Source organism: Dama dama, chromosome 22, assembly GCF_033118175.1.
Source record: "Dama dama isolate Ldn47 chromosome 22, ASM3311817v1, whole genome shotgun sequence".
Lineage (NCBI taxonomy): Eukaryota > Metazoa > Chordata > Mammalia > Artiodactyla > Cervidae > Dama > Dama dama.
The window spans coordinates 42734218-42757803 of NC_083702.1; positions in this window are offsets into that span (position 1 = coordinate 42734218).

A 23586-nucleotide genomic window follows, 5' to 3' on the forward strand; every position below is an offset into this window, starting at 1 on the left:
ATTGATTATATTTTTGCAGCTGAAGATAGAGGAACTCTATACAGTCAGCAAAAACAAGACCAGGAGCTGACTATGGATCAGATAATGAAATAGTTATTGCAAAATTCAGACTTAAATTGAAGTAAATAGGGAAAACCACTAGACCATTAAGGTATTACCTAAATCAAATCCCATATGATTATACAGTGAAGTAACAAAGAAGATTCAAGGGATTAGATCTGAGAGACAGAGTGCGTGAAGAACTATGGAGATCCATAGCATTGTACAGGAGGAGGTGACCAAAACCATCCCCAAGAAAAAGAAATGCAACAAGGCAAAATGTTTAATTGAAGAGGCTTTACAAATAACTGAAGAAAGAAGAGAATTGAAAGGCAAAGGAAAAAAGGAAAGATCTACTTATCTGAACACAGTTCCATAGAATAGCAAACAGAGATAAGATAAGGAAGACTTTCTTATCTTCAAAGACATAGAGGAAAACAATACAAAGGGAAACTCTACAGATCATTTCAAGAAAATTAGAGATACCAAGGGAATATTTCATGCAAAAATAGGCACAAAAAAGACAGAAAAAGAATGGACCTAACAGAAGCAGATGACATTAAGAACATTTGCAAGAACACACAGAGGAACTCTACAAAAAAGTTTTAAGGATTCAGATAACCATGATGGTATGATCACTCCCCTAGAGCCAGACATCCAGGAGTGTGAAGTCAAGTGGGACTAGGGAAGCATCTCTATGGACAAAGATAGAGGATGTGATGGAATTCCAGCTGAGCTATTTCAAATCTTAACAGATGATGCTGTTAAAGAGTTTCACTCAATATGCCAGCAAATTAGGAAAACTCAGCAGTGGCCACAGGACTGGAAAAGTTCAGTTTTCATTCCAATCCCAAAGAATGGCAATGCCAGAGAATGCTCAAATTACTGCACAATTGTACATATCTCACATGTTAGCAAGGTAATGCTCAAAATCCCTCAAGTTAGGTTTCAACAGTCCATGAACTGAGAATTTCCAGATGTACAAGCTAGATTTAGAAAAGTGAGGGGAAATAGAAATCAAATTGCCAGCACCCATTGGATCATGGAAAAAGCAAGGGAATTCAAATAAAACATCTATTTCTGCTTCATTGACTACACTAAAGCCTTTGACTGGATCATGACAAACTGTGGAAAATTCTTAAAGAGATGGGAATACCAGACCATGCTACTTGTCTCCTGAGAAATCTGTATGCAGGTCAAGAAGGAAGAGTTAGAACCAGACATGGAACAATGGACTGGTTCAAAACTGGGAAGGGAGTATGTCAAGGCTGTATATTGTCACCTTGCTTATTTAACATATATGCAGTCCATCATGTGAAATGCTGGACTGGATGAAGCATAAGCTGGAATGAAGATTACCAGGAGAAACATCAATAACCTCAGACATGCAGGTGACACCTACAGGTGATGACACTATTCTCATGGCAGAATGAAGAGGAACTAAAGAGCCTCTTGATGAAAGTGAAAGAGGAGAGTGAAAAAGTTGGCTTAAAACTCGACATTCCGAAAATGAAGATCATGGCATCTGGTCCCATCACTTTATGGCAAATAGATGGGGAAACAATGGAAACAGTGAGAGGCTTTATTTTTTGGGCTCCAAAATCATTGCAGATGGTGACTGCAGCCATGAAATTAAAAGATGCTTACTCCTTGGAAGAAAAGCTATGACCAGCCTAGACAGCATATTTAAAAGTTGAGACATTACTTAACCAACAAAGGTTCATCTAGTCAAAGCTATAGTTTTTCCAATAGTCAAGTATGGATATGAGAGTTGGATATAAAGAAAACTGAGTGCTGAAGAATTGATGCTTTTAATCTGTGGTGTTGGAAAAGACTCTTGAGAGTCCCTTGGACTGCAAGGAGATTCAACCAGTCCATCCTAAAGGAAATCAGTCCTGAGTGTTCATTGGAATGACTGATGCTGAAGCTGAAACTCCGGTATTTTGGCCGCCTGATATGAAGAATTGACTCACTGGAAAAGACCGTGATGCTGGGAAAAATTGAAGGCAGGAGGAGAATGGGACAACAGAGCATGAGATGGTTGGATGGCATCACCGACGTGATGGACATGAGTTTGTGTAGGCTCTGGGAGTTGATGATGGACAGGGAAGCCTAGTGTGCTGAAGTCCATGGGGTTGCAAAGAGTCGGACACAACTGAGTGACTGAACTGTACTGAATAACTAATTAAAGTATTTAATTCCTTTGCTAACATTAGCAAGGGGGTCACTCTGTCCTCCTTCTGACATCTATGTCAGAAGTTTTCTCTGTCCCTTTTCTTACTTTAATAAAACTCTGCTACACAAAAGCTCTTGAGTGATCAAGCCTGGTCCCTGGTCCCAAAGCTAAATCTTCTTCAAAGATCACGAATTTGACATCATTCACTGAGAGCTGTCAAATAAGTGGTGCTGGAAAACTGGACAGCTACATGAAAAAAAATGAAACTAGAATACTTACTAAAACCCTACACAAATATAAACTCAAAATGCATTAAAGACACAGATGTAAGACCAGATATGATAAAACTCTTAGAGGAAAACTTAGGGAGGACACTTTCACATAAATCATAGCAAGATCCTGTTTTTACCCACCTCCTAAAGTGAAAGTGAAGCCACTCAGTGGTGTCTTCACGACCCCATGGACCCTAGCCTGCACCAGGCTTCTCCATCCATGGGATTTTCCAGGCAAGAGTATTGGAGTGGGTTGCCATTTCCTTCTCCACGGGATCTTCCCGATCCATGGATCGAACCCGGGTCTCCCACCTTGCAGGCAGACTCTTTACCCTCTGAGCCACCAGGGAAGTTTGCCTCCTAGAGTAATGGGTATAAAAACAGAAATAAACAAATTGAAACTAATTACACTTAAAAGCTTTTGCACAGCAAAGGAAACAATAAAGAAAATTAAAAGACAACTCTCTGAATTTGAGAAAATGATTGCAAATGAAGAAACTTACAAAGGGTTAATCTCCAAAATGTAAAAGCAGATCATGCAGTCCAATATCAGGAAAATAGCTTAATTTAAAAATGAGAAGTCCTAAACAGACATATCTCCAAAGAAACCATATATGTGGCCAATAAATACATGAAAAGATGTTCAACATTGCTTATAATTAGAGAAATGTAGATCAAAAGAACAATGAGGTATTATCTCATGCCAATCAGAATGGGCATTAACAAGAAAATTACAAACAGTAAATGCTGGATAGGATGTGGAGAAAAGAGCACTTTCTTGCTCTGTTGATGCAGATGTAAATTGATATAGCCACTATGAAGAATAGTATGGAGAGTCCTTTAAAATTTAGGAACAAAACTACTACATGATCCAGCAGTCCCACTACTGGGTATGTGTGTGAGTGAGTATGTGAATGTGTGTGTGTGTGTGTGTGTTTGTGTGTGTGCATGCTAAGTCACTTCAGTTGCTATGTACCATAGATTGCCAGGCTCCTCTGCTTATGGGATTCTCTAGGCAAGAATACTAAAATGGGTTGCACGCCTCCTAAAGGGTATATTCCCAACCCAGGAACTGAATCCGCGTCTCTTGGATCAATCTCATATTTCTCACATTTCCTGCATTGGCAGGCAAATTATTTACCACTAGTGCCAACTGGGAAGCCCACTATTGGGCATATACCCTGAGAGAATCATAATTCAAAAAGACAAATGGATCCCAGTGTTCATTGCATCACTATTTACAATAACCAGGACATAGAAGCAACCTAAATGTCCACTGACAGATGAATGGATGAAGAAGATGTGGTACATATATACAATGGAATATTAATTAGCCATAAAAAGGAGTGAATTTGAGTCAGTTGCAGTGAGGTGGATGAATCTAGAGCCTGTTATACAGAGTGAAGTAAGTTAAAAAGAGAAACACAAATATTGTATATTAACAAATATATGTGGAATCTAGAAAGCAGTACTGATGAACTTTTTGCAGAGAAGGAATGCAGGGGCAGACATAGATAAGAGACTTGTGGATACTGTGGGGTAAGGTGAATAAATGACAAACTGAGAAAGTAGCATTGACATATATATACTATCATGTGTAAAATAATTATAGAGAAGCTGCTATATAACAGGGAGCCCAGCATGGCTCTCTGTGATGACCTAGAGGTGTGAGATGAGAGGGAGAAAGGAGCCTCAAAAGGAAGGGTATACATCTATAATTAGACTGATTCACATTTAATGGCAGAAATCAGCAGAACATTGTAATTATCCTCCAATTAACTTTTTAAATTAAAAGAATAATAAAAGAAAGAACAGAATAAAATGAAACAGGAAAATAGTAGAAATAATGAAATTTCCTGAGGCCTCATCTGTCATTTTCCTTGCCTCAATGGTGAACCACAGCTGATCCTTCCCAGAAAGTCCTCTAATACCTCTAGGTAGTTCTCTGGACTTGCTATCAGTAGTGTGAGGCCAACTTAGACACTGACCCAGCCCAATTTCTGTGTGTACTTTCCCTCAAAGCTCACAGTTATTAATGTTAGACCAGCCTCAAAATGTGGGAACCCTCATTGTCTATTCAGATATTCCACAAATGCAGTGTTTACCAAGCCAGTTACAGGGATTTAATCTGTTGCTCCTGTGGCTGCATGGAGAGAATTCCATTCCTCTTCTTTGGTAGCACTATTCCTAGCGTTCAGCAATAGCTGATTAGCACACACTTACTCAGGCCAGGGAGAAGGAAGGATACGGCACAAGTTGAATGCAGATAGTTGCAAGAGACTGGGGTGCACCATATACTCTTGCCTTTCACAGGAAGTTGTCCCCCACCTCCCAACCATGGTACCCTAGGCAGTGGTGGGCCTACCGGGAAAATATATGCAATGTTCTGTACTAGCTCAAAGGACCCTTGGAGGTAGCAGCAGCAGCAACAGTGGTAGTGGTCCACGCCTGCCTCTTCAATCCGAGATAGGATCCATGACTTGTACCAGCCCCTGGAGCTCACATAAATGGTGCCCTGCTGCCTAAGGGCATAGGGAGAAAGAAGCTCCTATGGCAGCCCCAACCCTCTTTTTGCACCCCACAACAATGGTCCCATGCCTCTTTGGCATGCCCAGCCCTCTTCCTGGATTCCCTCAGATGTGGTGCGTTACACTCTGGCCTCCACAAGCTGTCTTCATGTTGCCAATCCCAGTCTTTTCCTTGGGGTCTGGCCGCCAAAGCCAGAGTCTCAGTACCAAGTCCCTACCCACCGTGATTTGTGACCACAAGCAGACAAATGTCTCAGGCTGGGCAGCGTGCATCAGCACCGATCCTCTGTACGGGATTATCTCAGCTTTGCCCTCTGTATACCCGTGGCTGTACTCTCCTCTGAGGCTCTGAAGCTTACCATTTGTCTCCACTAGTGAGGGTGCGTCCTATGTTGTGGAAAATTTTCTTGCTTCACAGCTCCTTCCCAGATTCCTTTGTCTATCTCTTTTTTATTTCCTTTTTTCCTTTTGCTCCACCCAGTTACTTAGAGATTTTCTTTCTTTTTTAAAAGACTAAGGTCTTCTGCTAGAGTGTAGTAGATCTGCTGGGCTTCCCTGGTGGCCCAGACAGTAAAAAATCTGCTTGGAATGCAGGAGATGGGGGTTCCATCCCTGGATTGGAAAGATACCCTGGAGAAGGGAATGGCTACCACTCCAGTATTCTTTCCTGGAGAATCCCATGGACTGAGGAGACTGGCGGGCTACACTCCAGTGTAGCCAGGGCTACATTCCCTACAACTAGGGAGTTGCAAAGAATCAGACATGACTAAGCTACTAACACAACACTGGGAAGTCATTCCACTTGTAGATGCATTTTTTATATTTTTGTGTGAAGAACGTAAACTCCACATCTTACTCTCCCATCATCTTTTTACTCCTCCACCAAAGGACATCTTAAACTATCTGTATGATATATGTTGAACTTCCCCAGTGACTCAGTAAAGAATCCACCTGCAGTGCAGGAGACCTGGGTTGGAAAGATCCCCTGGAGAAGGGCATGGCAACCCACTCCAGTATCTTTGCCTGGAGAATCCCCATGGACAAGGAGCCCACTGGGCTACAGTCCATGGGGTGGCAGAATTGGACACAACTGAGTGACTAATTATACAAAGCACATGATATGTATTGAATGCTTTTTTGAAGATACTCTTTAAGCAAGACATTTTCTTTCATTCCTATTTCTTTAAGCTTTGTAAAATGAATATTATACATTTTATCACATGCTTTTTCTATATCTATTGACCTTGTCAATAGTTTTTTCCTCTCTGTTAATGTGGGGAATTATTTGATTTTCTGAGCAATACCAACTTTCCCTTTCTAGAATAAAATCTAACTTTAATGTATTTACATACACACATTAATGGATTTGGTGTTTTAAAGTTCTGTTTAAGATCTTTGTATTTATGTTAAGGAGCAAAAATCACCCATATATTTTCATTCTCAGATTGTTCTTGCTGTATTTTAATATTAAGGTTAAGCTACATCATATGATTTGGGATGTTTCCTGGGGTTTTTTTTTTTTTTTTTTTTCCAGTTTCTGAAAGAGATGATATAAGATTGAAGTTATTTCCTTATTGAATACTTTATAAAACTTGCTGGAAACTTTCTGAGATTAAGTTTTTAAGTTTATGAGTGATATAGAATAAATGATTTATTATAAAAGGTAGGTAAGGGAGAAGAGAGGAAATAGAGGTCTGGAAGAGGACAGTTTAAGGATCAGATAAAAGTCACTAACCAGGGACCCCAAAGAAGAGAGCTGGCAAAAGAGTCTACACAAGGTTATCGTTCTGAGTCCAGTGATGGGCCAGAACTCATTATATATTTTCAGCATTGACAGTCTGGAAGAAAATCAGGCAAGAGTTGTGGCAACCTATGAATAAAAACCAATGTCTGTCATTCCCCATCTTTAACCTTGATTATAGAGTAATTCACTAAAAAATCTGCATCTGATTCAGCCTTAATAATCTGCAGGAGGAGATCCTGTTGGAGGTGAAAGAGCTGCAGGTCTGAGTGCTATCCCTTGGCAACCAAAAGAGCCAGTGCATGACGTTTGGAATGGAACTGCGCCTAGACCGCCACACTGACTTTTACAGGGTAACGACAGCTGCTTCACTTCTGCCCCTCTAATGTCATGCTAGTGGTAAAGAACCAGATTGCCAATGCAGGAGATGTAAGAGGTGTGGATTTGATCTCTGGGTGGGAAAGATCCCCTGAGAAGAAAATGGCAACCCACTCCACTATTCTTGCTTGGAGAATCTAATGGACAGAGGAGCCTGGTAGGCTGCAGTCCATAAGGTCACAAGGAGTTGGACATTGAAGCAACTTAGCACACATTCACAGAAACCTGACCCAGGACCATATAGGTGAGCAAATCTGGTAAATGTAGTTCCCACTCAACTAAATTCACAGTACAAAACCACTACAACCCCAATTAGCTTGAAAACTATACATACACTTGTTTCACTTATAAATTTTAATTTATATGAAGTGGCAATATTTGTGCATAATTTTAGAAGGACATTTTCTAGGTTTTATGATCAATATATGCTGTTTACATAAACAGAAAAGTTTTATTTTAGCATGCTTCCAAATAAATTTCAAAATTATACTAAATTATTGAAACAATTAATGGTCAGGTAGGACTCCGTAGGGAGGCCAAAGTCCCCAAGTGGGGAAAAGAGGCAAGTGAACAAGCAGCAGACTTTTTTTTCTCTACATTCCTTCACTCTACCTTAGTCACATAGGAGGCTCCTTTAACCTTGTATTGCCATGGCAACTATCTGAAACTAAAGTTTTCAAACCCTGAGCTGCTAATTGCTCAATAAATCAGTATATCTTGCTCATGAGAATGTCCAAATATCCTTCTTAAGCTGTGTTAATAGAACAAAGTATCTTGCTGCCTCCTGAGAAATCTGTATGCAGTTCAAGAAGCAACAGTTAGAACTGTACATGGAGCAACAGGCTGGTTCCAAATCCCGAAAGGAGTATGTCAAGGCTGCATATTTTCACCCTTCTTATTTAACTTATATGCAGAGTATATCATGTGAAATGGCGGGCTGGATGAAGCACAAAGTGGAATCAAGATTGCAGGGAGAAATATCTATAACCTTGGATATGCAAATGACACCACTCTTATGGCAGAAAGTGAAGAACCAAAGAGCCTCTTGATGAAATGAAAGAAGAGAGTGAAAAAGTTGGCTTAAAGCTCAACATTCAGAAAACTAAGATCAAGGCATCCAGTCCCATCACTTCATGACAAATAGATGGGGAAACAATGGAAACAGTGACAGACTATTATTGGGGGCTCCAAAATCAATGCAGATGATGAATGCACCATGAAATTAAAGGATGCTTGCCCCTTGGAAAAAAAGCTATGACCAACCTAGACAACATATTAAAAAGCAGAGACATTACTTTGCCAACAAAGGTCATCTAATCAAAGCTATGCTTTTTCCAGTAGTCATGTGTGGATGTGAGAGTTGGACTATAAAGAAAGCTAAGCCCTGAAGAATTGATGCTTTTGAACTGTGGTGCTGAAGAAGACTCTTGAGAGTCTCTTGGACTTCAAGGAGATCCAACCAGTAAATCCTAAAGGAAATCAGTCCTGAATACTCATTGGAATGACTGATGCTGAAGCTGAAACTCCAATACTGTGGCCACCTGATGCAAAGAACTGACTCATTTGAAAAGACTCTGCTGCTGGGAAAGATTGAAGGTGAAGGGGATAACAGAGGAAGATATGGTTGGATGGCATCACTGACTCAATGGATATGAGTTTGAGCAAGGTAAGAGTCAGACACTACTGAGCAACTAAACAGAATTGATCTTGCTGTAAGACATGTTTTTCCAGGAAACAGGAACCTTCTGGCTAATCTTGTTATCATAAGATGTATGTATGGGAGTGAGTCTGATAAGACATTTACAACCTTGAGTCATTCTTTGGATCTATTCAGTTCAGTTCAGTTCACTGAGTCGTCGTGTTGAACTCTTTGCGACCCCATGGACTACAGCATGCCAGGCTTCCCTGTCCATCACCAACTCCCAGAGCTTGCTCAAACTCATGTCCATTGACCCAGTGATGCCATCCAACCATCTCATCCTCTGTCGTCCCCTTCTCCTCCTGCCTTCAATCTTTCCTAGCATCAGGGTCTTTTCCAACAATTTTGATATATTACTATTAATCAATTGAAAAAGTATATAGTATCTAGCTAAAAACTAGCAAGAGGGTTACTCTCCTTCCCTCTTCCAGTGCCTCTTATTAAAAGCTTTTTCTATCCCTATTACTTTAATAAAACTTTGCTACATGAAGCTCTGGGTGACTGAGTCTGTGTCTTTTGATCTCGAAGTGAAATTATCTCCTTCAGAGATCAAGAATTTGTTCACCGCTGCCCTGTAAGCTATCATTATTAGGCTCCTTGTACATATGAAGTCGTGGCTAAAACAAAACAAAACAAGAGAATTGGCAGAGAATATATCTTTTTTATTTTTGAAGTAGCTATTTGAGCACATTCTCAACATTTTAAATTCTCTTTAGCTTTTTGATAATTCATTTTACTTTATAACAATTTTGTTAAAACATATTTTCCTAAAAATCAGCCCTTTCACCTAGGTTCCAAATTAGTTAGCCTGGAAATAACTAATTCAAAGTAATCTTTTGTAGTTGTTTATATTTGCTAATATAATCTTTTTTCCAAAAAATTTTTTTAATTTTTTAAAAATTATTTTCTCTTTTTTCTGGATTAAGGTACACAATCACTTTTATTGACATTCTGAAAGAAATACTTCTTAGATTTGTCCAAATAAATTTTCATGTTTTTTTCATTTATTAACTTTTCTCCTTAGTCTGTTCTTTCCACTTTCTGTACTTTTTTATGTGAGGTTTTGGATAGAAGACTGATATTCTTTTTTAGAATGTTATGAGTTATGTTAATTTAGTTTGCTCTTATTTAGTAATTACATTGTAAATTTTCTTTAATCTTTCCTCTTATTTCAGCAATTCCTATAAGTAAAGTTTAATAATGCAATATGCTTATGGAATTATGCTTCAAATATTGTGAACATATTAAGGTTGCTGCTCTTTATCCAAGAACAGCCCTTGTTTTTGTTATATAATCCAAATGTTATTCTAGTGTGTTTATAAAGGGTGTCAAAAGTGCTATTTCTGATTTGTAAAACAAGTGCCAAATCTAGGTAAACTTTTAATTTTATTTAATTATTCTTATTTCAAATTTTAAAACATCATTAAAATCTTAGTATTGTGGTAGAAGGTACATATAGAGAAGAACACAAATTTTGAATGGATAGCCTCAACCAATTTTAAAATATATATATATACAACTGTGTAATCATCCCCCATATCAACATACAGAAAATTTTCAGCAGACAGAAGGTTTTTCATGCCCTTTCTCTCATAACTACCACTTCTCCTGCAAAGAAGTAGCTCCACTCTGATTTCTGTTACTCTGTATTAAATTAGCTTACTTTTGAGTTTCTTATAAAGAGAATCATATGTTTGATGTGAATCATTGTCTACCTATTAATTTTGGGCCTTGTTTCCTTTGCTCAACATTTACCTTTGTTGTTGCCTGTGGTAGTAGTGTTGGGGCCACTGTGAGGAAAGCAGGAGAGACTTCATCTTGAAGCCTGTCATCCATCTCAAAGACAGGATGTGCACTGGACCTGAACTCTGCCCAAGAATGAGGAAATCATTGCTAATGAAAACCAGGTCTCCTGGAGACTCCCTCCCAACAGATGGCAAATGGAGATTGTAGTTGAGGTCAGGCTGCCCATGTTAGATTAACCATGGAGACATGCCCCTGTGATGTAAAATTATTGTTCTCTCCTTTAACCTTAATTGTTTGTTCTCCTAGCACCTGCTTGTTGTAAAACTCAATCATATACATCAAAGAGGTTGTGAACATGTCATGTAGTGAGGGGTATAAAACTAAGTCTCTCAGAAACATCAGAGTTCTTGTTGGGAACTGATTCCCTTTGGACCCATTGGCATAATAAACTGTACTACACTGGCTTAAGTGTCCTCCAAGGTGTGTTTTACGACTCCAGATTCCACAACAGCAGTTTATTCTGCTATGTTACTGTGTGGTATTTCATCATATCCACTACAACTTATTAATTTATTCAGCATTGATAGGTATTTGAACTGTTTCCAGCATTTGGCTATTATGAATAAAGCTGCAATGAATATTATGATGCATCTTATCAGAGGAACTTATGTATGCATATCCTTTAACTCTATACCTAAGAGAGAAGCTTCTTTCATATGATGGAATTTTTAATGTTAGTGAAGTGAAAGTAGCTCAATTGTGTCTGACTCTTTGCCACTCCATGGACACTACTGTTCATGGAATTCTCCAGGCCAGAATACTTGAGTGGATAGCCATTCGCTTCTCCAGGGGATCTTCCCAACCCAGGAATTGAACCCAGGTCTCCCACAATGCAGACGGATTCTTTACCAGTCACAGGGAAGCCCAAGAATACAGGAGTAGGTAGCCTATCCCTTATCCAGCGGATCTTCCCGACCCAGGAATCGAACCGGGGTCTCCTGCATTGCAGGCGGACTTTTTAATGACCGAGCTATAAGGGAAGCCTCTTAAGGTTGCTGCTGCTGCTGCTGCTGCTAAGTCGCTTCAGTCCTGTCCGACTCTGTGCGACCCCACAGACGGCAGCCCACCAGGCTCCCCCGTCCCTGGGATTCTCCAGGCAAGAACACTGGAGTGGGTTGCCATTTCCTTCTCCGATGCATGAAAGTGAAAAGTGAAAGTGAAGTCGTTCAGTCATGTTCGACTCTTCGCGACCCCATGGACTGCAGCCCACCAGACTCCTCCCTCCATGGGATTTTCCAGGCAAGAGTACTGGATGGGGTGCCATTCCCTTCTCTGCTTAATGTTGCTAGATACTATCAAAACATTTTCTAAAGTGGTTGTACTGATATACTCCCCCAGTTACATTATATCAGATTTCCAGTTGCTGCACACCATTGACAAAACTTGGTCCATCTTTACCATTTCCCCCAGTACCTAAAATTTATTGGGTGGTTAATATGTGCCAAGTATTATGGTAAATTCACTTTTATTAATGAATTTATTTGCTCCATTCAGTTCCCGAAATAGTCTCAAAGGATAGATACTATTATGCACCCAAAATTTGTTTTGTTTTTGTTTTTAGTGATATTTTATTGAAATATAATGTACGTGGAAGTTATACTAAATATATTTTTTACATATCAAAGGTTTTTTCTCTACCAAGACAGAGAAAATGTTATCACTTAAAGGCTTTCTTGTGCCATATCCCCAACCGATCAGACCAGCAAGCATAATGACCATTCTGATTTCTATCATAAAGATTGAGTTTGCCTATTTTTGAACTTTATATAAATAGGATCACAGAGTATGTACTTCTTTTGCACCTGAAGCCTTTCACTAAACTTTATATCTGTGAGATCCAACAATGTTGCTGAGTTCATTCTTTTATAGTGCTGGTCATAGTGATTCACCATTGCTATCATTGTATAGTATTCTACCGTATAAATATTAATATTATTCTTAATTTATTAACTCATTCTATGTTCAAGGGAACTCGGGTTTATTCCATTATGAGGCCATTACAGACAAACCTGCTTTTGATCATGCCTTTCAGTCAATTTATTGATTACTTTCAGGAGTGTATCATTAGAAGTGCAGTTGCTGAATAGAGGGCATATAAGTGTTTAATTGTAGTAGATAATACCAAAGGGTTTTCAATATTGGTTAACTCAATTTGCACTCCCATTGAAAAAGACTTCTAACTGCTCCAAATTTTTGCCAATACTTGATACTATCTTTTTAATTTTAGCAATTCTGATGGTGTGTAATGGTATGACATTGTAGTTTAAATTTTTTCTGATGACCAATGTTATTTCATATTTTTTCTGGCCATTTTGGTATAGTGTTTGTGAAAAACCTATCAAAGTATTCTACTAAATTTTAATTAAGTTGTTTTGTAGTACTGTGAATCTCTTCTCTCATTTTGTGGCTTGTCTTCTTGCTACTTTGATTTTTATGAAATGTAGCTTACTGTTTTCCCTTTTATGGTTAGTGCTTTTTGTATCTTAAGAAAATGTTGACTATTTCATGTTTATAAAGATATATTTCTGTTAATGTTCTAGAAATTTAATATCTTACCATTTGCATTTAAGTATATCATCCTTGTTCAGTGTCATGTACAGTATGAGGAAGGGATCCAGGATTATTTTCTCTATGTGTTTATCCAGTTGTTCCTGTACATTTATTAGAAAGACCCTCTTTTTCTAATTGGATTGTAGTGGCATCATGTTGTAAACTATGGTAATGTATATGTATTTTCAACACTACTTTGTTCTATTAGAGTGTTGTAATAATGACATGCCAATGTCACTCTGCTTAGTGGCTGAAACTTTATAGTAAGTTTTGATACTTGGTAGCATGATTCTCCAATGTGCTCCTCAAGACTTTTTTTAAAAATATACTTTAGCATCAGCTTGAAATTTTCAAAAATAAATATTTTAAAAGTAAATAAATAACAAGATAATAAAATAAAATTCAACTTGGATTTTAAGTGACATTACATATTGAGTATATAGGAGAATTTAGGGAGAATGAAATCTTAACATTACGAGTCCTCCAATTCATGTGCATATATTCCTCAATTTATTTAGGTCTTTTAGAAATCCTTTCATCAATGTTTTGCAGTTTTAAATACAGAACTATTGCCTATTATTGCAAGATTTATTCCTATCTGTAGAAATATTAGCTAGAGGATTATAGTCATAGGATTCTTAGGTATAAGATTATAACTTTTTTACACTGTTACAAATATTTACATTTTTTTTTTTTTTGCTGTTTTACTTTATCTTATTTATTGAAGAATAACTGCTTTACAGAATTTTGTTGTTTTCTGTCAAACCTCAACATGAATCAGCCATAGGTATACATATATCCCCTCCTCATTGAACCTCCCTCCCCTTCCCACCCCTGCAGGTTGATACAGAGCCCGTTTCTGAGTTTCTTAGCCATACAGCGAATTCCCACTGGCTGTCTATTTTACATATGGCAATGTAAGTTTCCATGTTACTCTTTCCATACGTCTCACCCTCTCCTCCCTTCTGCCCATGTCCACAAGTCTATTCTCTATATCTGTTTCTACATGGATGCCCTGTAAGTAAATTCTTCAGTACCATTTTTCTAGATTCTGTATATATGTATTAGAATACAATATTTATCTCTCTCTTTCTGACTTACTTCACTTTGTATGATATATTCTAGGTTCATTCACTTCATTAAAACTGACTCAAAGCATTCCTTTTTATGACTGAGTAATGTTTCATTGTGTATATGTACCACAACTTCTTTATCCATTCATCTGTTGATGGGCATCTAGGTTGCTTCCAAGTTCTATCTATTGTAAATAGTGCTACAATGAAAATGGGATACATGTGTCTTTTTCAGTCCTCAGGGTATCCTCAGGGTATATGCCTAGGAGAGGGACTGCTGGGTCATGTGGTGGTTTTATCCCTAGTTTTTAAAGGAATCTCCATACCATCTTTTTCTTTAATAGTAAATTTTTTCTTTTACACAAAATTAAACCTTATACATAGAAATTGTAGCTTATGATGTTGCTGTATTTATTAATTCTAATAAAACTTTTAAAGTTTTTATTTTTAAGATGCAAAATTATTATTCTTCCTTTCCAATCTTTGTAATTTCCATTCCTCCTTTCTTGTTTTATTGCACCATTTAGGGCTTCTCATGCATTATTTTTTCATACATTATTTTCCCTATGAAATTGAAAAACGTGTGTATTCTACAGTTTGGGGTATAAATTAGGTTAAGTTGCTTAAATTATGCTACACAAGTATTTATGTTAACTGGTTTTTATATTGGATTGCTTGTTTTGTCTGAGAGAACCATGTTAGAGTATTTATAACTGAGGATTTGTCTATTTTTTTCTATTTCTGTCAACTTTTTTCTCCACCATATGAAAAAATGAATAATAGCAAAGGTTTCAAGATGAGATTAAGCCTTAACTGTTTTATCCTTGTTTCATTAGTGACTTATTGGTCTAAGATAGAAAGGAAAGGTTGCGGAGAACTCTTCATTCTGCAACGTGCTCAGATGTCAGCACCATTCCTCTAAACTGGGGAAACATTAGTACTGCTTTCAGAATATCAAAAATGTCTAATGAAGCATTTGACTGAATGTCAAAATTTATTTGCTATAGATTAAACTGTCAAAGAGGGGAAGCATTAGGGTTACCTATTGGGAAATGATCAACAGTTGTCACTTAAATAATGATCGTTACTTTTCAACTACAATTGTGGCAGTGAAACAAAGAAAGAAATAGATAGTTCTAATTATAATTTGGAGACGGCAGGGACAACACTCCACAGTGACTTAAAAGTCAAGTGGGCAAGGAAGTTGAAAAATAAAGAATGAATATTAATTTTAGGGCGTGAGCTTTAATAGTTTAGGCCCTGTTTTGGTTTAGTGTGCTTTTTATTGGTAAGCCCCACTGAGTGAATACAATCATAAGAACAACTGCAGCAAATTTAGAGCATTAACTCAAAAGTTCTTATTTCAGTGTATTCAGTTTAATTATGTTCCCAAATACTTGTATATCTAATTATATGAATGACATATATATTATTACCATTTTTTATGACATTAGCTGCCTAAAAGTCTTAGTTATACTAATAAACAAAAGCTATTATATATCTATATTGATACCAATATAGCTATAGATGTGTAGATTTACAGATAGATACTGATTCTTGAAATACTTGGGCAAAACATCACCCCAAAAATGTGATGATTAATTTAAATCACCTTTAAATTTTTTAACTCAAATGAAGATCATGTTTATATTTTAAAATAATGCCAATTGAAAAAAAAAATTAGGGATTGGTGCTGATTGGGAAAGGTGCTAATTACTGAGAATTTCAAACCAACTACTGAAAATTTGATAATGATACACAGTGCACAGTTAATTAGAAAATATATTATTAAAGGTCAGGTTAGAAACTAAAGCTTTGACATTTTGATATATAGATAAACTATGTGGGAGCATAAAGTAAAGATTTATTTGAATTAAGGTGTGATTGAATGGATGTTGCTCTTTCCTAGGGCATCAGGATGGATATCAGTAATTGCAATGTTAAATTAAATGCTAGCTGTAGTTAAGGATAGAGGCTAATAGTTGTTTTTAATGATCCCTTAAATATCAGTTTTCAAAATCTTTTAATCTCTGAATAATTTGCTTAATTTATACTATATTTATATGGATTTATAATATACTACTCCAATAAATGACTTGAAATGCCAGTGCCAGTGCTAAAGGCTACCTGACAAATTACAATGAAACCTTAACACACTTTTCTTTTTTTAAGTGATGTTGGTAGTAAGAACATCATACAATTTAAACATAGTCTTCAAAATGTCCAGTCATGCCAAAACACTAGTGCTGAGTAGCTTTTATTTTGTATAGAATATATTGATTCAAGATATTTAAAAAATAATTTTCTTAACCTTTTCAAAATTTTAGTTAATATAACCCATTCTACCTTGACACTCTCAATGGGATGTCATGTCAGTTTCTGAATGGCCACTTGCTTATTTCATAAACATTTGTTGAGAACCTACCATGTGAGACCAATAGCATAAGTGATAGCCAGGACTTTCAAGGAGCTCAGGCCAAGTGGAGATTCAGAGTTAAAACAGAAAAAAAAAAAGACATGAAAGTGACACCTGTATGAATAAAGACAAAATGAAATGGCATGAAAGCCCAAAATAAGGAGCTTGGTGGACTTATTAGAGATCCTAGAACAGGAAAAATTTAAGTTGGATCTTAAAGGAGATCCAAAATGCATTTGACAAGCCAATAGATGAGAGAAGGATGTTTCAGACAGAATAATCAGTTTAACAATAAGAAGAGACAGATACGGTTTGAACGCCTATCATTAGTCAAGCTAGATAAAAATGTGCTTTTATTCATTATGAAAGTGAGTCACTCATTCGTGTCTGACTCTTTGCGACCCCATGGACTATACAGTCCATGGAATTCTCCAGGCCAGAATACTAGAGTGGGTAGCCATTCCCTTCTCCAGGGGATCTTCCCAAGCCAGGGATCAAACCCAGGTCTCCCACATTGCAGGTGGATTCTTTACCAGCTGAGCCACAAGGGAAGCCCAAGAATACTGGAGTGGGTAGCCTATTCCTTCTCCAGTGGCTCTTCCTGACCCAGGAATCAAACCGCAGTCTCCTGCATTGCAGGCGGATTATTTACCAACTGAGCTATCAGGAAAGCCCTGAAGACATTCATTATGAATGTCCTATAATTACATTATTCCCACACTACGTAGTAAGAAACTGAATCTCAGAAATGTTTTATAGCTAGTAAAGGGCAAATTTGGTATTCAGACTCAGCTAGTCTAACAGGTTTTACACTCTTTATTATGCCACTTAGATGGCATAAGAAAAGATGGAGGTAGAGGGTGAAAGAGCTTTGAGTAGGTGCTTTAGTAAAAAGCTTTAAACCTCTCCAGGGCTAATTTTAAAGCACAGAGTTTGTAATTTCAAGTATATCCTATTCCAAGAATAAAATATTTTTGTGAGTATATTTTTAAATGACCAGGTGGTTCAGAACTTAAACTTGGGGGGTTGTTATAGTCTCTTAAAAAATGTGGTGCCTGGATAAAAAATTATTGTCTTCTCCAAAATTTTCCAAAGTGACTTTCTTCTCTATCCTGTTACAATTGCCATAAATACACCTCTGTTGGGCTTTTTAATCTCTTAAAATATGTGGAATTTCTTTTTCTTTTTTTTCTAAAGACTTTTGGACTCCCAGCACCTCTTCCTCACCTTCAGTAGCATACGGTTAACTAGTATTTGCTTATAACCAAGTCTACCTTTTTTTTTTTTTGGTCTCTCTAAGTGAATTTTTAGAGATAAGTCCTGAAAAACTAATAATGGCCCTGGGGCAGGATGACACACCCAAAATAACATTGCAGCTGGCTTGGTTTTTGTTAATTTTACAGGAATGTTCTGCTTTAGAAATACCCACTGTATAACCCTTAATTTGAATATATATTTAGGCAGTAGTTAGTACTGTCACATAAGAATTAACTTCAAACTTTACTCATAAAGAGGTGTTACTAAGCCAGCATGAAACCTGGCAGGGGGTGGAGGGAAAATGAAAGGGTTAGATAGGCCTTGGTAGGGAGGTCAGGGTCCCCAAGTGGCAGGAGGAAATAAACCACAAGTAGCAGACATTTGTTGTTGTTGTTTGTTTTTCTCTTTTCTCTACAAAAGATTAAAGGAGGCTCCTTTTAATCCTGTGTTGCCATGATGACACTTGAAACTAACTTTGAGTTGCTAATGGCTCAGCAAAACAATAAGTATTACTCAGGAAAATGCTTTTCTTGAGCTATGTTAATGAAACTATGTATTTGTTTGGAATCTGCCTTTCTTCAAGACTCATGTCAGTTGTTGAATGGCTGTGGATGACTCCCTTTGTGCAGGTGCTATCTCAAAATGCATGTGTTTGGAGAGGAGCCTAGTACAACTTTAAGCCTTGAGGTGTTTCTTTTATCTATGATTAGCAGCTTACTAACTAGTATAAAATGCCTTGCTAAAAAACCAGCAAGTGGGCACTCTTCCTGTCTCCTTATCATGTCCATGTCAGCTTTCTCTATCCCTTTACACCTTAATAAAACTTTGCCATGCAAAAACTCTGAGTGATCAGGCCTCATCTCTGGCCCCAGATAGAAATTCTCTCCACGGAGGCCACACATACCAGGTCTGTTTACAGCTTTCAAAAACTAAATGTGAAGCATCAGGACAAGGGTAACTGATGACACTCACCTAGTTGAAATGCCTTCTACCTTTTATTCTTGCTTATAAGACAAGATAGTAGACTAATAGACATAGATGGTGATAAAGAAATTGGATTTAACCCTTATGGCAACTATGATGATTGCTAGGGGTCTATTGACTTTCTTTTTATGTAACATTGTAGAATTAAAACAGTTATAGTTGTCTTAGATTTAAAATTTCTCCTCTTATTTAAACCCCATTAAACACTCATAAAGATTTTTTTTTTTATTCTAACACTTATATGTTCCCTTCCTCACACAATATTCCCATGCTTTCTTTTTTCTTTATCTCAGATTACCTAAGTGAGTATTTGTGGCAGGCAGTCTCTAAGCTGGCCCCTAATGATTCCTTCCTCCTGATTTTCATACCCTCATGCCATATCCTCTTTTTGTATTTAAGCTAGACTTATTGACTCCCAGTGAATAGACTACAACAGAACTGTGTCAATTTTGATACTGGTTTATAAAAGGACTATGGCTTTCATTTTGAGAGTATAGACACTGCCTGACATAATGGTTTGATTTACAACTTTTCAATTTTATGATGGTATGAAATCTATTTGCATTCAGCAGAAACTGTGCTTCAAAATTTAAGTTTTTATATTTTCCCTGTCCAGTGATAAGCAGTATGATACTCTCTTGTAATGCTGAGCAGTGGCAGTTAGACCCAGTTCCCAATCAAGCCACTCAATCATGAGAGTAAACTACCAGTACACTTACAACTATTGTCTATCCATACAATCTTTCAGTTTTAGTCTCCCAGTACAGTATTCAATAAATTACATGAGATATTCAGCATTATAAAATACACTTTGTGTTACATGACTTCACCCAACTATTGGCTAACATAAGTGTTCTGAGCACATTTAAGACAGTGTAGACTAAACTAGGGACTTCCCTGGTAGCTCAGCTGGTAAAAAATCTGCCTGCAATCAGGAGACCTTGGTTCAATTCCTGGGTCAGGAAGATCCCATAGAGAAGGGATAGGCTACTCACTCCAGTATTCTTGGTATTTCCTGGTGGCTCAGACAGTAGAGAATCCACCTGTGAATGCAGGAGACCTGGGTTCAATCACTGGGTTGGAAAGATGCCCTGGAGGGGGGAATGGCAACCCACTCCAGTATCCTTGCCTGGAGAATCCCATGAACAGAGGAGCCTGGCAGGCTACAGTCCATGAGGTTGCAAAGAGTCGGATACAACTGAGCGACTAAGTACAGCACGGCTCAGGCTTAACAAAGGCTTGCTTCCCTGATGTCTGAGATGGTAAAGAGGCTGGCTGTAATGCAGAACACCCAGGTTCAAGGATGTTCAGTGGGTTAGATATTTTGATTTCACTTTTTACTTGTGATATTTTCAACTTACAATGGGGTTTATCAGGATGTAACCCCTCTGTAAGTTGAGGAAGATCTGTACTCTCTTACTGCCACATGCTAGAAGGAAACCAACTATCATCTTGTGAGCTGCCCTATATACAGGACTCTATTGCTTTGCTAGGGATGCCATAACAAAATACCATAGACTGGTGGTTCAAGCACAGAAATACATTTTTTTTAACAAGACCCAAATCAAGGTGCCGGCAGGATTGGTTTCTCCCAAGGCCTCTCCTTGGCTTCTAGATAGCTGCCCCTTGCTGCATCTTCACTTGGTTCTCCCCTGGTGTCTGTTTTTGTGTCCAAACTTGTTGTTTTTATGAGGACACCAGTCATCAGATTAGGGCTCCCCCAATAGCTTTATTTTAATTTAATCACCTCTTTACTTTAAAGGATCTATCTCCAAATATAGTTAGGTATTGAAGTACTGAGGATTAGAGTTTCAACATAGGAATTTGGAGGGGGATGCAATTCAGCATACAACAAGGCCTAAATGGCAAAGTACTAAGGGAGGTCTTAATTCAACAGCCTCTTAGGAAACTGCTGCCAACAATCATGTAAGTGAACTTGGAAGTAGATACACCACTAGGAGAGTCTTCTGATGAAATCAATGCCTTGGCAAACTGCCTGACTGAATCTGGTGAGTAAATTTGAGTCATAGGCACCAAGGTACATCAAAACTAATTACATTAGTGACCTGCAGAAACTGTGAGGTAAATCTTTTTTCTTGCAGACTTTTAAGTTTCAGGGTAAGTTTTTACACAGCAAGAAATGACAGTATCTTATCTATAACATCACTTTTGGTTTGGTGGATCTGTTTTTCTGTAGTGGCAGAATGTTTTAATGAAATTAGGAGAAATGACTATGGTTGATATTGCAGCGTACCACCCAGATTCCCACATCTTATTTTCCCAGCTACTGAGTGTTGGTTCCTGACAGTACACCGCTGCATCCCTATCAAAATTTGCATTCAACTGAAAGGTAATTTTTTTGATGAGTCAAACCTTACCTGTCTTCAAATTAGGGAGTCTGGGCTTAGTGAGAACTGATGATGTACCTACATAGAGATTCTGGCTTTTCAGAGTTTCTTAAAGGGTCCCTCACAAATAAGACACAGATCTAAGGAAAATATTGTATGTTGCATCTCGTCTTTTCTTGGTGCTATACTAACCTTGGCATCACTGATTCAATGGACATGAACCTGGGCAAACTCCAGGAGCAGGAGATAGGGATAAGGAGGCCTGGTACGTTGCAGTCCACAGGGTCACAAAGAGTCAGACACGAATAAGTGACTGAACATACTCACTTTGGGGCTTCCCTGCTTGGCTCCAAGCAGTAACGAATCTGCCTGCAGTGCAGGAGACCTGGGGTTGATCCCTGAGTCAGAAAGATCCACTGGAGAAGGTAATGGCTACCCACTTCAATATCCTTGTCTAGAGAATTTCATGACAGAGGAGTCAGGCAGGTTATAGTACTGAGTTGCGAAGGGTTGGACATGACTGAGTGACTAACACTTTCACTAAAACTTCATACTCACCTTGGGATTCAATCCTTGATTATCTACTTCAAGATATATTAGACTTGAGGGGGGAAAAGGCAGAAGAGCTACCTCCAAGAGAGATGAATTTTATTCCTTACTCTAGGATAAAATACCCAGCCTTGTTTATGCTAAACTCAGAAATTTCTCTCTTGGTGCCTCCAACTATGTTTCAACTTACAGAAGCCACTAGGGAACAGCAAAATAATAGGACTGCTTTCCCTGATTATCCCTTGCAAATATATTATTCAGAACAAGTGAAAACAATTGAAAGTGGATCACTGGCATTCATCTCAATGATGACCATTCTGTTTGCTTTTCCTTCCTCAAAATAAAATGAAACAAAGCAGAGTATAAATATTTTTGATAAAAAAATTATCTATTCTTTGACAAAATGAAACAGACTTCTTAAAAACCTGCAATATGAAGTTGCAAATTAACTCAAATAATCTATGTTGTCAAAAAGAATGAATATTTTAAAATCCACAATAATTCATATTCATGAGGTTTTTTTTCCATTTATTTTTTTAGTTGGAGGCTAATTACTTTACAATATTGTATTGGTTTTTGTCATACATTGACATGAATCAGCCATGGATTTACATGTATTCCCCATCCCGATCCCCCCTCCCACCTCCAACTGTTAGGACTCCACGGTCTCCTTTCTGGAAATGTCAAAGCAAAGTGCTCATACATTAAAGCTGAATTGAGAACACTTAACAACATCAGTGAGCTACAATCTAGCCAGGAAAATTGATCTTTAATAACATGATCACTCAATAGTGTAATAGATTGGCATAGTCTTAGAAAGTCATCATGCATGCATGCTAAGTCATTACAGTCATGTCTGACTCTTTGTGATCTGATAGTTTGTAGGCTGCAGGTTCCTCTGTCAATGAAATTCTCCAGGAAAGAATTCTGGAGTGCATTGCCATGCCTTCCTCCAGGGGATCTTCCCAACCTAGGAACCAAACCTGAATATTGGTAGTCAAGTCCTTTACCAACCAATAGTGCCCCCTGGGAAACCCGAGATATTTATCACTTAATGGCTAGATTCTTCTGTGTTGCATTAAGGGAGACACTAGAGTGTGCAGAGAATAGCATCCAAATAATTGGGTATCTGGATAAGAAAAAAAGAGTGTGTTTAAATATCCTCAACACAAACAAAACAAAATACAGTACAGTTTTCAAGTTCTTATATTTGATTCATATTTATGATTGACATTCATCAGACTAATCTTCAAAGCTGTTTTAAACTCCTTGTTCAGGTCAGTTCAGTCGCTCAGTCATATCTTTGCGACCTCATGAACCTCAGCATGCCAGGCCTCCCTGTCCATCACCAACTGCCAGAGTCTACCCAAACCCATGTCCATTGAGTTGGTAATGCCATCCAACCATCTCATCCTCTGTTCTCCCCTTCTCCTCCTGCCCTCAATCTTTCTCAGCATCCAGGTCTTTTCCAGTGAGTCAGCTCTTCGCATCAGGTGGCCAAAGTGTTGGAGTTTCAGCTTGAACATCAGTCCTTCCAATGAACACCCAGGACTGATCTCCTTTAGGATGGACTGGTTGGATTTCCTTGCAGTCCAAGGGACTCTCAAGAGTCTTCTCCAACACCACAGTTCAAAAGTATCAATTCTTCAGTGCTCAGCTTTCTTTATAGTCCAACTCTCACATCCATACATGACTACTGGAAAAACCATAGCCTTGACTAGACGGGCCTTTATTGGCAAAGTAATGTCTCTGCTTTTTAATATGTTGTCT